Below are 13460 nucleotides of genomic sequence, written 5' to 3'. Positions count from 1 at the left end.
ATTGCTGTTCTTCTAAATGTGTTGCTCATGTCCATTCCGTTTTAGGTGTGTGCGCACCCACGTGCACAGTTGTCGAAGATTTCTGCCTTAGTGGTATCTGTAGGTCTGGCTGAGGTGCTCCCACGTGGCAGTATATCAGGCGCCACCAGCCCTATGCCCTCTCAGTTCCTTCTTGCTGGCAACTCCGACATAGGGGTAGGAGGGCAGGTAATGGAATGGACATGAGTAACACATCTCGAAGAACAACAGGTAAGAAAAAGTAGGTAACTGTGTTTTCTTCAAGTGCTTGCTCATGTCAGTTCCATTTTAGGTGCCTCACAAGCAATATCCACGGAGGAAGGCTTGGAGTTCACAGCTTAGCAGCTAGCAGTACTGCCCTACCAAAGCCAGCATCGTCCCGGGCCTGCTTCATCAGTGCATAGTAGGATGTAAAAGTGTGGACAGATGACCATCTGCTCTACAGATGTCCTGGATAGGCACATGGGCCAGAAAGGCTGCCGAAGAGGCCTGCGCCCTGGTAGAGTGGGCAGTGACAATCGCCGGGGGGGGGCACCTTCACTTGGTTGTAGCAGAAGCCAGGTAAGTCACTCTGCTGGAGGACTTCCTACTTCCCAGGAGAATGTGCTGAACCTCAGCCGAGCACTGTTGCTCCTGCCATGCAGCAGCCAGGCTGTCAGATGTAATGCCACCAGGCTGGGGTGCAAAAGACAGCCATGGTTCTGGGACAAGATCCGACCGGAGTGGTAGCTGGAATGGGGTCGCCACCAAGAGGTCCATCAGAGGGCAGAACCAGTGTTGGCATGGCCACACTGGTGGTAGGAGGATGACCTTCACCCTGTCCTGTTTGATTTTCATGAGGTCCCTGGGTAGCAATGGCACCGGAGGGAAGGCGTACATCAGATCCCTGATCATGGGAGCAGAAAGGCGTCGGATAGGGCTCCTCTGTCCATGCCCCCAATTAATCAGAAGATGTGGCATTTCCTGTTCTGCCAGGACACAAACAGGTCCACCCAGGAAGTTTTCTTCCTGCAGAAGATGGAACTGGCCACCTCCAGATGAAGGGACCACTCATGGTGAGATGAGAACATCCCTCTGAGGCAATCTGCCAAAGTGTTTTAAGTCCCTGGAAGGTGAGCGGCTATGGGATGGATGTTGTGCTGCAGACCGAAGTCCCAGAGCCAGAGGGCTTCCTGGCAGAGGGCAAATGGCCTGGCTCTGCCCTGCCTGTTGATATAGAAGACCGTAGTCGTGTTGTCCATCAGGACCTTGACTACCCTGCCTTGTATATGAGGTAGAAAGGCTTGGTAGGCTAGCTGAACTGCCCTGAGCTCCCTGACATTGATATGCAGGGAATTATCATGACTGGACTAGCAACCTTGAGTGCTGAGAGTGCCAAGGTGGGCTCCCCTGCCCAGGTCTGAGGCATCAGAGACAAGGGTCACTGACAAGGCTGGGGCTGCAAAGGGAACTCCTTCCAACACTGACTTGGGATCCTATAGCCAGAGGAGGGACGACCAGTACGCTGTCCGAGATCCTGACCACTCGGTCCAGGCTGTGCCGGTTGGGGACATAGACCGACGCCAGTCACACCTGAAGAGGTCTGAGGCAGAGCCGTGTGTGCCCGACCACATAAGTACATGCTGCCATGGGGCCCAACAGCTTCAGGCATGCATGGGCAGTGGTGAGCGGGCGGGCCTGCAGCCCGTGATGAGGTTCGCCATGGTCTGGAACCGAGTCTTCGGGAGGAAGGCCCTGGCCCGAATAGAGTCGAGGACCATTCCGATTAATTCTATGCATTGTGCTGGTGTCAAGGTTGACTTTTTCTCATTATCAACCCCAGGTTGCAACAGATGGAACATATCAGGTCGAGATGTCTCCGCACCTGCTCCAAAGACTGATCCCTTATCAACCAGTCATCGAGGTACCGGTATATTTGAGTCAACCAGTCGTCTCAGGTAAGCAGCCTCTGGCTCTATACACTTTGTGAACACTCTCGGGGCCAACAAGAGACCAAAGGACATTGCTGTAAACTGAAAATGGCACTGATCCAACATGTAGCAGAGGAAGTGCCGGAGCCCCAGGAAGATGAAACTATGGAAGTAAGCTTCCTTTATATCGAGGGTGGCATACCAGTCTCCTGGATCCAGGGATGGGATGATGGAAGCCAGGGAGACCATGCAAAACTTCAACTCCTTGAGAGACTTGTTGAGGCCCCACAGGTCTAGGATGGGTCTGAGGCCCAGTTTTGCCTTTAGAATTAGGAAGTAGTGGGAGTAGAATTCTCTGCCTTCCATGTTCCGATGAACCTTTTCCACTGCCCCTAGGAGCAGGAGGTTTTCAACCTCCTGAACGAGGAGTTGCTCATGAGAAGGGTCCCTGAAGAAGGATGGGGAAGCGGGGTGGGAGGAACAATCGGCTATAAACTGCAGGGTGTAGCCTGAAGAAAGTGTGTCAAGCACCCACTGGTCCAAGGTGACACGGCGCTGAGGAAAGGGAAGGTTGGATCCAGTACATTGGCTGGGGCGACGTCCTCGAGCACACCCTCAAAATGACTGCTTCTGCCGTCCCTGACTTCTGGTGAGGGTCAGGTTGGGCAGCCGGGTGGGAAGAGGATGGGTAGCATCTCTTAAGCCCTTTGTCCTTGTCCTTCCTCCTGTAGGAGCCAGACCTGGGAGCCCCCCAGGACGTAGACTGCATCAGAGGAGGTAGAGGACGGAACAGCTTCCTGGGCTGCTGAGGGGTGTGCAAACCCAGGGAGCGGAGGGTGGCTCTTGAGTCCTTGAGCTCAGGGAGCCTAGAATCAGCTCAGAAAAGAGCCCCAAACTCTTGAATGGCAGGTCCTGGCTAGTGGTCTGCATCTCCTGGGGCAGCCCAGAAGCCTGCAACCAGGAGCTGCATCTTGTGGCCAACGCAACCGCCCTGGCAGCTGAGTCCACCCCATCCCAGGCCGTCTGGAGGATTCCCTGGGCCACTGCCATTCCTTCGCTCACCAACGTGGCAAACTCTTGGGCATGCTCCTATGGGAGGGCTTCTGTGAACTTATTAAGGGAGTTCCACGGGTTACAGTTATAACATCCCAGCCTGGTGGTTAAGAGACCCTAAACTGTAAGCTGTCCATCAAATAAACCTTCCTGCTGAGTCTCTTGACCTCCTTATTTTTTGGCATTCGCTGTGGTGGCCCTGCCTGCCCCTTTCATTCACCGTGGACACGACCAATGATGCTGCGGGGGGGATGAGTATACAGATACTTGAAGCCCTTTGCAGGGACATAATATTTCTTTTCCGCTTTCTTGGACGTTGGTGGTATAGATGAGGGGCTTTGCCCCACTGATTTGGCTATTTAGAGCACCCCTGGGTGGACGAGCAATGCAATTTTTGCCGGTGTGGTGGCCAAGATGACTTTGAAGAGGTCATCTGCCTCCTACTCAATCTGCAGGCCAAGCTTTTCAGTCACCCGTTTAAGGAGGGCCTGGTGCTCCTTAAAATCGTCTGGGGGACTGCTGGTGTGGGAGGGGCTGGGCACTGCCTTGTCTGGGGAAAACGAGGACGATTGTACCACCCGAGGGCTGGTGTCATCCCCTCCCTTGTCGGGGGAAGGCTCCCTCAGTGCCGGCTTACAGTGCGCGGGCTCTGCTTCCGTCGTGGTGCTGTGTTCCAATTGCGGTACCGATGGTACCTCTACTGGTTTGTCCAATGCAGCCAGTGAGGGGTGGGAGTACTGGACTGGCACCACCGGCACCCCCACCAAGTTCCAGTATGGCCACTGGGGGGGCCCACAGCCCCTGCTGCGTCGGCACTATGGCCGGAGTCACCTCAGTCTCCCACGTCAGAAGGGAGTCCGTCCGTCTCAGCGGCAGGCTAAAGTCGCTGTCCGACCCTGATCACTGTCCCTCCGGTGACCACGGTGGGGCTGTTGAGGCTTGAGTCTGCCTACTGACCCTGGTAGGCGATCAATTAGGGGATGGGGAGTAGAGTTGCCTGCCGGAGGAACAGTATCAGGGTGAGCGCGAAGGACACTGAGATCCTGAACGAGCCCTCCAAGACAGAGCCTGACAACGATGAGACCTTCTGGGAGTGTCTAGGTGACCTATGGACAGACAGTCGTCAGTACCAGCGGTATGGGGAGCAGCACTGTGAGTCTGGAGTCCCTTGCCTAGTAGACGGGGATCTCAATGGAGATCTAGGTCTTCTGGCTGACTGGCTAGTCTGCAGTGCCTGGTCCCGAGGTCGCAGCGACAGGGACTTGCGCCTGCAATCCGATGACCTGGGGTGTTCCGCCACTCTATGCTGCAGCACCCTGGTGGCTTTCCCGTTTGGTGCTGCAAGCAGAGCCGTATCAGTCACCTGGCATGGCACTTCTGGAGCCGGTTGGCCTTGCTCCTTGGCCGCTGGGACTGCTTCAGGCACTAAAGGCCCCATCACTAGCTGAGAGCCCCTGCTGCTGTGGGGCTGGTGGGTCCGACCTCTGCGATACCCCCATGAACCCTGTAGTGGACATAAGGCCTGACACAGGTCCTTTACCTGAGGCCCCACTTGTCTTCAATGCCCAGGGGCTTCTTTTCATCAGCCTTTTCTTAGGCACAGGCGAAATGGAACAGTGCCGGGCCGAGTCTGAGGCCGAAGTGCTGGGCATGGGTGCTACGGTGGAGCCATTCCAAGGCCGGACGAAGAGCAGCCTCCATCAATAACATCCTCAAGCAGATATCCCGCTCTTTTTGGGTCCGTGGGAAAAATGTGTTACAGATACGGTACTTGTCTTTGCAATGGCCTTCCCCCAGACACTTAAAACAGCTATCGTGCAGATTGCTGGTAGGCATCAGCCTGCTGCATGATGCACATGGCCTGAAGCCGGGGGAGCGGGGCATGCCCTGCTCAGAGCAAAGTCCCAAATGGGACTCTATTGACTAACACTATCAGCTAACTATCTATGAAACAATGTACAACAACAATGAAACCAGTCAATGGGTAACCATTACTGCTCTTGCTAAGCAAGACGAGGTGCTCCAATCAACCGTCGCAGGCGATAAGAAGGAACTGAGAGGGCACAGGGCTGGCGGCGCCTGATATACCACCTCATGGGAGCGCCGCTCCCCATTAATATTTTGGATTTTTAAAAAACGTATACATGACATACTTAAAATGTTCTTTAATACCAAGCCAAAATTTTATTTTCAGACTGTTAGTGATAAAAATTGTGGTTCTGTCCCTCCTAATTTGTGGTTTCTTGCCAAAGACTCCTAGGTTAGAGAAATTATTTATTTATATATGTAACATTTTTAATGAACACTTGGCTAACACGTTACCCAAAAAGGATATTAAGGTCTATTACACATTTTAAGAGAAGAAGGGACCATTATAATCATCTAATCTAGTTTACTGCATAACAGACAGGGACCAACAGGGACAAACTAATCGCTGTGGGCCCAGGAAGCCATGCCTCCTTTCCCCTGCTGCGCATGCTCCAGATGGAAGAGCCGGATAAAAGGAAGCAACCCAGCTCAGTAGGGCTGGCTGAGGAGGAGGAACAATGGGTACTGCAGGCTCCTGCAGAGGTGCCTGTGATGTTCCAGGCGGCAGAGCCCATGGACCCCGACTACGCTGTGGATGATTCACCGACTGCGGAGACTGATGGGGACACCAGGTCTCCTCCAGCTGAGGAGATGCCTGGGACGCAATTTGTGGTAGGAACTGACCCAGGGGATGTAGTAGAAGCCAATACCTAAACCCTTAACATGGAAGTCTTCATAGGGCCCTGGGTCGGGTCAGAACCTGGTGGCGCGGGCAGGCCGGGTTCCCCTACTACTCCCTACAGGCCAATAGGCTCAGGGGCCACAGACTATTTATTTGCCTCGCCCCACCCGAGGCTACAGGTTGATCATTATTCCTCCCTGCCCAGAGGGCCAGAACTCCCAACTGTTATCGGCCTCAGCCTTGAGGCTCAGGGGCTAAGGTCTATTTGTTTGCTAGGCCCCACCAGGGGTCCGGAACCCACCGTGCTGCAATTACCTGCTCTAACAGGGAATCCCGATGACTGGGTGACGGAGTATACCAACCCTGCACTGGGCCAACAGTGACGACCCGGCTCGACAAACAGGGCTCACGCCCCCACCCCCCCGGTCACACAGACCATAAACTGCTTCTAGTGATTCTACAGACATTGGTCTCAAAAATGTCCAGTATCAAGTCAGTATTTATAGTTTTACAAAATTGCTTCTATTTAGCTCTAACAATATTGAGAATATTAATTTAAACAGTTTACATTAAAATGTATTGTTTTGGACAATGTTGCATCACTTACAATAAGAGGCTTAATAAAGCTAAAATTTATATTTTCAAAAACATTTCAATGGTTTAGGAGCCTGTCACATTTTAAAAAGTGACTTAAGCACTTACAATCCAAGTTCTATTGAAAACCAATGGGACTTAGGCTCCTGAGTTACATTTGAAAATGAGGGTTAGTCTCCTAAATCAGTCAGACCTTGCAATACTATGCAGACAAAAAATTAAATATCTATAAAAATCTGAGGTTTATGCTCCTAAATCAGATAGGTGCTTTTGAAAAATTTTCCCATAATCTTCTTAGCACATAATTTCCCATTATGTAATTAGTATAAATCTTTTCTAGTTTTCCTAATTAAAACTAACGTGCTTCCAAGATCAGGGGCAACACCTGAACTGTGGGCATTGGCTGTCTCTCTGAGGCTCCCTGAGGATACCACTTTATACAATAGATTCTTCCCTGAGGTCTCCACTAGTAGGACTGGTGAGGCAGGAAATTTCACTCTAGGCCAGGGGTCGGCAACCCTTAAGAAGTGGTGGGCCAAGTCTTCAGTTATTCACTCTAATTTAAGGTTTCGCGTACCAGTAATACATATTAACATTTTTAGAGGGTCTCTCTCTATACAATATAACCACACTATTGTTGTACGTAAAGTAAATAGTTTTTAAAATGTTTAAGAAACTTCATTTAAACTTAAATTAAAATGCAGATCTTACCAGTTTAGGGTGATCCTTGCCCTTGCTTTTCCTTGCTGAGTTTTCCAATGTCTGGCACGTATTTGGATACTTTAAGGTGCACACCGGCTTCTGAGTGATCAGTTGTTAACTGGCTCCAAGAGGGTCAGAGAACAGATTTCATGTGTGAAAATACCTCTTCACACAGGTATGTGGATGCAAATACTGAAAGCATTGCAAACGCAATTTTCTTCAAACAGTTGAATTTCACTGGCAGGGACATCCAGCAGGTCAGAATAGAGGCCCCATGATCTCTCTCAGTAGCATCAAGTGCACTCTTCAGATATCCAAACTTTGATGCCCACAATTCTGAGCTTTTTAACTAAATGAGCTGCATTTTGAAATCTTAAACATCCATCCACTGAAATACAGACAAATGCAAGTCACTTTCGTTGAAGTTTTCAGGTTTATTTAGAAAAGAAAGCATTGGGCCAAATAGCTGGAAATCTTCAAATCTGTCAGAAAATTCGGATTCCAGTTCTTGCATGTACATTCCAATCTCATCGACACTGACAGTGCAACATGTTGATAGTTCTTTTATGGGTTGGAAGTAGCAGAAAGTCAAAGTTCGAATATCCCGAGAAAAAACTGCTAGTTTTAGAACAAATGCCTTCCAGATTTCATAAAGATCCAGAACTGTTTGCTCTGCACCCTGGAGACGGAGGTTGAGTTCGTTTAGGTGAGTGGTGATGTCAGTTAGCTTACGCAGCTGTTTGTCATCATCCAGTTCTGGGTAGTTTTGTCCTTTTTTCCGACAAAAAGGCTTGATTGCATTAAAACAGTTTTCAAAGCACACCAAAACCTTGCCATGACTTTGCCACCGAATATTGCTGTGAAGTAGAATGTCATTATAAGCACTGTCCATCTGTTCTGTCAGTGCTTGAAACTGTCTGTGAGTCAAAGCAGATTGAGCAACAAGGAAATTCACAGTTCTCACCGCTGTATTCATCACATTATTAAGCTCTGAATTAGAAATTTTAGCACACAGGTTTTCTTGATGGATGACGCAGTGAAATTTGACTGTTGGGTGGCCAATTTGATCTTCAAGTAACTTTACAAGCACCATCTATTGTCTCACAAAATATTTTTCTGATGTCAATGCCTCATTCTTCAAAATGGTTTACAAAAGTTTCCACTATATCTTCCCCCCTTTGTTGTGCCATGCAGGGGTTTTAGGCAACAAAGTTCCTCTTGGATTTAATCGGAAGCACAATATGTTGCAACCACTGCCAAATGTGGAATGTCATTTATATCCACGCTCTCATCAACTGCAATGCTAAACACTGCTGTGTCTTTTAATGCAGTCGTCTGCTTTTTGTTAATGTTTTCTGCCATTTCGCTTATGCATCTCTCAACTGTTCTGGCAGAGACAGGCAGTTCTTTTATTCTAGATATGATCGTGTCTTTATTTGGCAAATCATTGAACAAAATTTCCAAACTGCTGAGAAAAGCTTCTTTTATCTATTCCCTATCTGTAAATGACTTTCTGTTTTTTGCAATGCACTGTGCAATCTTGTAACTTCCTTCTGTGGCTTGATTTTTACTTACACTTAAGCATTTAAAAACACTGCTTTGCTTCTCATATCCTGCTACTGCCTTTTTGATCGATTCTGTCTTGTCCGCTTCATCAAGAAAGGTTTTCTCATGCTTTGTTTGAAAATATCGTCGAACACTTGATGATGTATGACAAACCACACTTTCACAACAGAAAGCACAAACCAGCATGGTCCTTCTTTTGAATAAATCCAAATGTGTCTGTCCAAGAAGGCTGAAATGAATGGACATCTAACTTTGCTTTCTTAGGAGCTGATATTTTGTCAAATGTACCCCTCAAAAAAAATCGCGACAGACAGCATGCACAATGTCAAACGCAGTGTGCTGTTCCACATGACGTGATAGTGATGTAAGCAGCAAATCAGGACTTAAAAATATCCCAATACAGTGACGCTGGAACAATTTTTAAGGTGGGGGTGCTGAGCTGTGCCCTGCCTTGCCCCTGTCTGCACCTCTCACTGCCCCAGGCTGGGGCCAGTGGGCTACAGCTGTGGAGCAGAGTGCCGGGCCGAGGCCAGGACCCCAGGATGGCAGCAGAGCTCCCAGGACCGGCGGCTGGGACCCGGGGCTGGTGGACAGGACCCCGGGTGGCACGGGGCTGGCAGTAGGACCCCAGGCCAGCAGCAGAGCCTCAAGGCCGGGGGCCAGGACCTGGGAAGTGTGAGTGCCAGTCAAAATCATCTCGTATGCTGCCTTTGGCATGCATGCCATAGGTTGCTGACCCCTGCTCTAGGCTGTGACAGAATACAAAATTCCAAGTGTCCCATTTGATATCAAGCATTCTCTCTAACGTTCCTTGAGGACCAACGAAGAAAACTTCTGACTGAGTCTGATGGCATGGCCAGGTGCAGTGAGGTAGGCTGAAAGACACCTTTAAAATGCAAAACATATAGTTAAAGATTGAAGTGTACAGAGCCTCCTTTGTGAAGTGTGTGGCAGGCTCAAGTCAGAAGACAATAGAGAGGAGACTAGAGGCAACTGAAAACCAAATAAGATCTGGCGATTTGCCCATCCTTGGATTCCCCTCTGATGCAAAGGGAGCAAATTCTATTACATTTGTTACTAAAACTCTTGCTGAACTTCTGGAAATGGATGTCAAGAAGGAACATTTTTATGTGGGGAAAGTGCTGTAGGATACCAATGAGGAGAATGTGACTGTGAGTGACAGTGGGAATACTTTTTATTTCATCTATGTTTGAAATCGGAGAACAGGATAGACTGTTGTGAAAGCAGCTCAAGCAACACAATCTCCAAGATCAGGACAACAAGATCCTTTTGTTCCCTGACATCAGCCCCACCATAGAAAGCAGGAGACGTGTTCAGAGGTGGATTATGTTTTTTAGGGGCCCTGGGCCAAAGCAAGTGGGCCACCCTGCACTCCTGCTGGGGAAATGGGGTTGGAGCGCAGGGGCTTCCACTGCCTCACCCAGCACTCCTGCTGCAGTGCGGGGGCTTGCCCCGCTCTGCCTCACCCAGCACTCCTGCTGCAGTGCGGGGGCTTGCCCCGCTCTGCCTCACCCAGCACTCCTGCTGCAGTGCGGGTGTGGGGAGCAAGGGCTTCCCCCGCTCCCCAGCAGGAGTGCCAGGCAGGCTGGTGAGCAGGGTAAGCCCCCGCACACTGACCCTGCTCCCCAGCAGGAGTGCTGGGCAGGTGGGCAGAGCAGGTTGGTGCACGGGGACACCAATTTTTCTGGGACTTCCCAATTGGCTGGGGCCTCTGGCCCAGTGGCTAATCTGCCACTGGAAATGTTATTGAGCTGGATGCAGTGTTGTAGCCATGGTGGTCCCAGGATATTAGAGAGACAAAGCAGATGAGATAATCTCTCTTACTGGACAAACATCTGTTGGTGAGAGACAGAAACTTTTGAGCTTACACAGAGCTCTTCAAAAGAAGAAGAGAATTCGTAGAAGAGCTCTGTGTACTTGTCTCTCTCTCGAACAGAAATCAGTCCAATAAAAGATACGACCCCATCCACCTCTTACTGAGCTACAGGCTTCTGTTTACTGAATGGAATACTGAAGCTGTACGACTGTGTCTAGCAAAACTAAAAGTGCTATAACCAAAGAGAGCTATTTTGGTTGAAGAAGCAGCAGGGATTACACTGATGAGAGAAAGGTCAATGAATGCTGAACTTTTATAAACTGTAAACTAAATCCTGTAGATCAGTATTTCTCAACCTGTTTGATACCAGGGACCGGCTTGCTGCCTTCCTAAACTGGTGATGGGCAGATCTCGGGGACCAGCGCCAGTCCATGGACTGATCGTTGAGAAACACTGCTGTAGAGAATGTTGGTTCTTTTAGTTAGTCTACATCTCTACCTGAACATGGTCTAAAGGGCACTGATGTAAGACATTTTAAAGGGCATGTAACTCGTGCAAGTTTAATTTTGTTAATATTGTTCCGTTTAAGACCTTTGCAACACTTCAGTCAGCTCAACTCTTGAATTTTGAATTTAGTACTGTAGTAATATCCATCCCCTTTTCTACATGCAAGTTGAGTATGGACTGATTAAGTCCTTGGTCCTGATCCTGCAATGAGCTCTGGGTGGGTGGATACTTGTGCCTCTGCAGAGCTCACTGCAGGATTGAGGACTTTCTTTGTAAATACTTGTGGACTAGCTTTCCTAGTGGGTGCTTAGCACTGACTGTCAGCCAAGCTCCCTCCCTCCCTCCCCCCAGCTCCTCCAGCCTTCTGGCGGCCCTGCTGATCAATTCCTCCCCCTCTCTCCCAGCACCTCCCTCCCCGCGGATCAGCTGTTCCATGGCATGCAGGAGGTGCTGGGAGGGAGTGGGAGGAGCGGGGACAGAGCACGCTCAGGAGAGGGGGCCGGAAGGGGCAGGAGTGGGGCCTTGGGGGAAGGGGTGGAGTGGGGGCAGAATGGGGGTGGGAAGGGAGGGGGTGGGGGCTAAGGGAAAGGGTGGGGACAGGGTCTGGGGGTTGAGCACCCCCGGGGAATATTGGAAGCCGGCATCGCTGACCTCTATCACAAAAACATCAGCACATGGGTGTTCACAAACTGTTCGCTTTGACTTCATTATTTGTTAGGTATGCTTAATCACACCTAAACCACATGGTGTTTCTGATCTGTAATCAGATGACATACTTTTAAAATAGGAAAAAAGACAAATAATGTGTAGTGAATAAAGTATTTCCAATTTGAACTTATTGATAAATTAATCACCTGTGCTAAACTTCACAAATTACAGAAGTTTTATGACTATTTTGAATATGCATGAACTAATAAATGATCTTACAAATTAAAACCCAAAGTCACAAGTTTTATTCAGTCAAGTTCCTTTTACTGACAAAAATATTCAGAGATTGTTCTGTGTATGATTCTACCAACTCTACTCCAGAATGTTAGCAAAGATATTAGGTCAATTCCAGAGTTGTTCATGTTTCTATTAGATATTTATTAAAAAAAGTATTAACATTAACTCCCAAAAGCTAAAAACGTTTCTTTATAATATAGATCTCCTCCTCCCTTTAAATGAAGACAAATTAGTAGAGATGACAAGATGGAATTTATCCTCTGAAGGAAATTAGTTATTTAGATTTATGTGCTTATTTCATACTTTAGGTTCATTACACATGAAAAACAAAAACTTCAAAAAAGTAGATCTAATAAATCTTAAGTCTTCTCCCCATATGTGACAATCAGTGTCCAGAAACGCCAAGAGGCGAACAGAAGATTTAAATCCCAAATATGAGCAGTTGAAACAACTGATTTGCATACTGTATTATTGGACTATAAAAGAATATCAGGAAAGGTCTTTTACAAAAGCTTGTAAGGTTCTGAACTTGATGGCCATTATGAGATACGTATAGAGACTTGTCTTTGATTGTGTGTATTTATGTACATAGGAAAACTGTTCATAACCTCTACTACAACTTCAGCTTACACCTCCTCAGTTGTAAGGTAGTGCTCATGTTTCTTGTCCTTACTGAAATCTTTTAGCTCTGTACAAATCTTTGACCTGTTTGGTTTTATTATAATAACTGCACTATTAACCTAGTTGGTATCTGAATTTGCTCAATAGCATCTATGGTCAAGTAGAGCTTTTACTTTATCACTCAGTTCTATGAGACTTTACATTATCCATATATTTTGGTGGCACACTACGGGTATGTCTACACTACGAAATTAGGTCGAATTTATAGAAGTCAGTTTTTTAGAAATCGTTTTTATATAGCTGATTGTGTGTGTCCCCACACAAAATGCTCTAAGTGCATTAAGTGCATTAACTCGGCGGAGTGCTTCCACAGTACCAAGGCTAGCATCAACTTCCAGCGTGTTGCACTGTGGGTAGCTATCCCACAGTTCCCGCAGTCTCTGCCGCCCATTGGAATTCTGGGTTGAGATCCCAATGCCTAATGGGGCAAAAACATTGTCGCAGGTGGTTCTGGGTACATGTCGTCAGACCCTCCCTCCCTCTGTGAAAGCAACAGCAGACAATCGTTTCGCGCCTTTTTTCCTGAGTTACCTGTACAGATGCCATACCATGGCAAGCATGGAGCCCGCTCAGCTCACTGTCACCCTACGTCTCCTGCGTGCTGGCAGACGCGGTACTGCATTGCTACACAGCACCAGCTCCCTGCCTTGTAGCAGCAGATGGTGCAATAGGCCTGATAACCATCGTTATCATGTCCGAGGTGCTCCTGGCCGCCTTGGTAAGGTCGGTCAGGAGTGCCTGGGCAGACATGGGCGCAGGGACTGAAATAGGAGTGACTTGACCAGGTCATTCTCTTTAGTCCTGTTGGCAGTCCTATTGCACTGTCTTCTGGCGAGCAGCCTGGAGATGAGGATGGCTAGTAGTCCTATTGCACCATCTTCTGCCAAGCAGCCAGGAGATGAGGATGGCTAGCAGTCCTACTGCACCGTCTGCTGCC

At 48.4% G+C, this 13460-nt stretch overlaps 1 long non-coding RNA gene across 1 annotated transcript; it reads left to right on the top strand.

Moving 5' to 3' along the window:
- Positions 1-923: 923 nt before the first annotated feature.
- On the top strand, positions 924-3131 carry LOC141982574 (uncharacterized). The gene is made up of 3 exons (XR_012638128.1): positions 924-1130; positions 1841-1955; positions 2660-3131. It is a non-coding gene; the product is annotated as an uncharacterized LOC141982574 (long non-coding RNA).
- Positions 3132-13460: the final 10329 nt, after the last annotated feature.

Source organism: Natator depressus, chromosome 1 (genome assembly GCF_965152275.1).
Source record: "Natator depressus isolate rNatDep1 chromosome 1, rNatDep2.hap1, whole genome shotgun sequence".
In the NCBI taxonomy this organism is placed as follows: domain Eukaryota; kingdom Metazoa; phylum Chordata; order Testudines; family Cheloniidae; genus Natator; species Natator depressus.
Note: the sequence above shows the minus strand (reverse complement) of the source record. Positions and strands in the feature narration are given on the sequence as shown.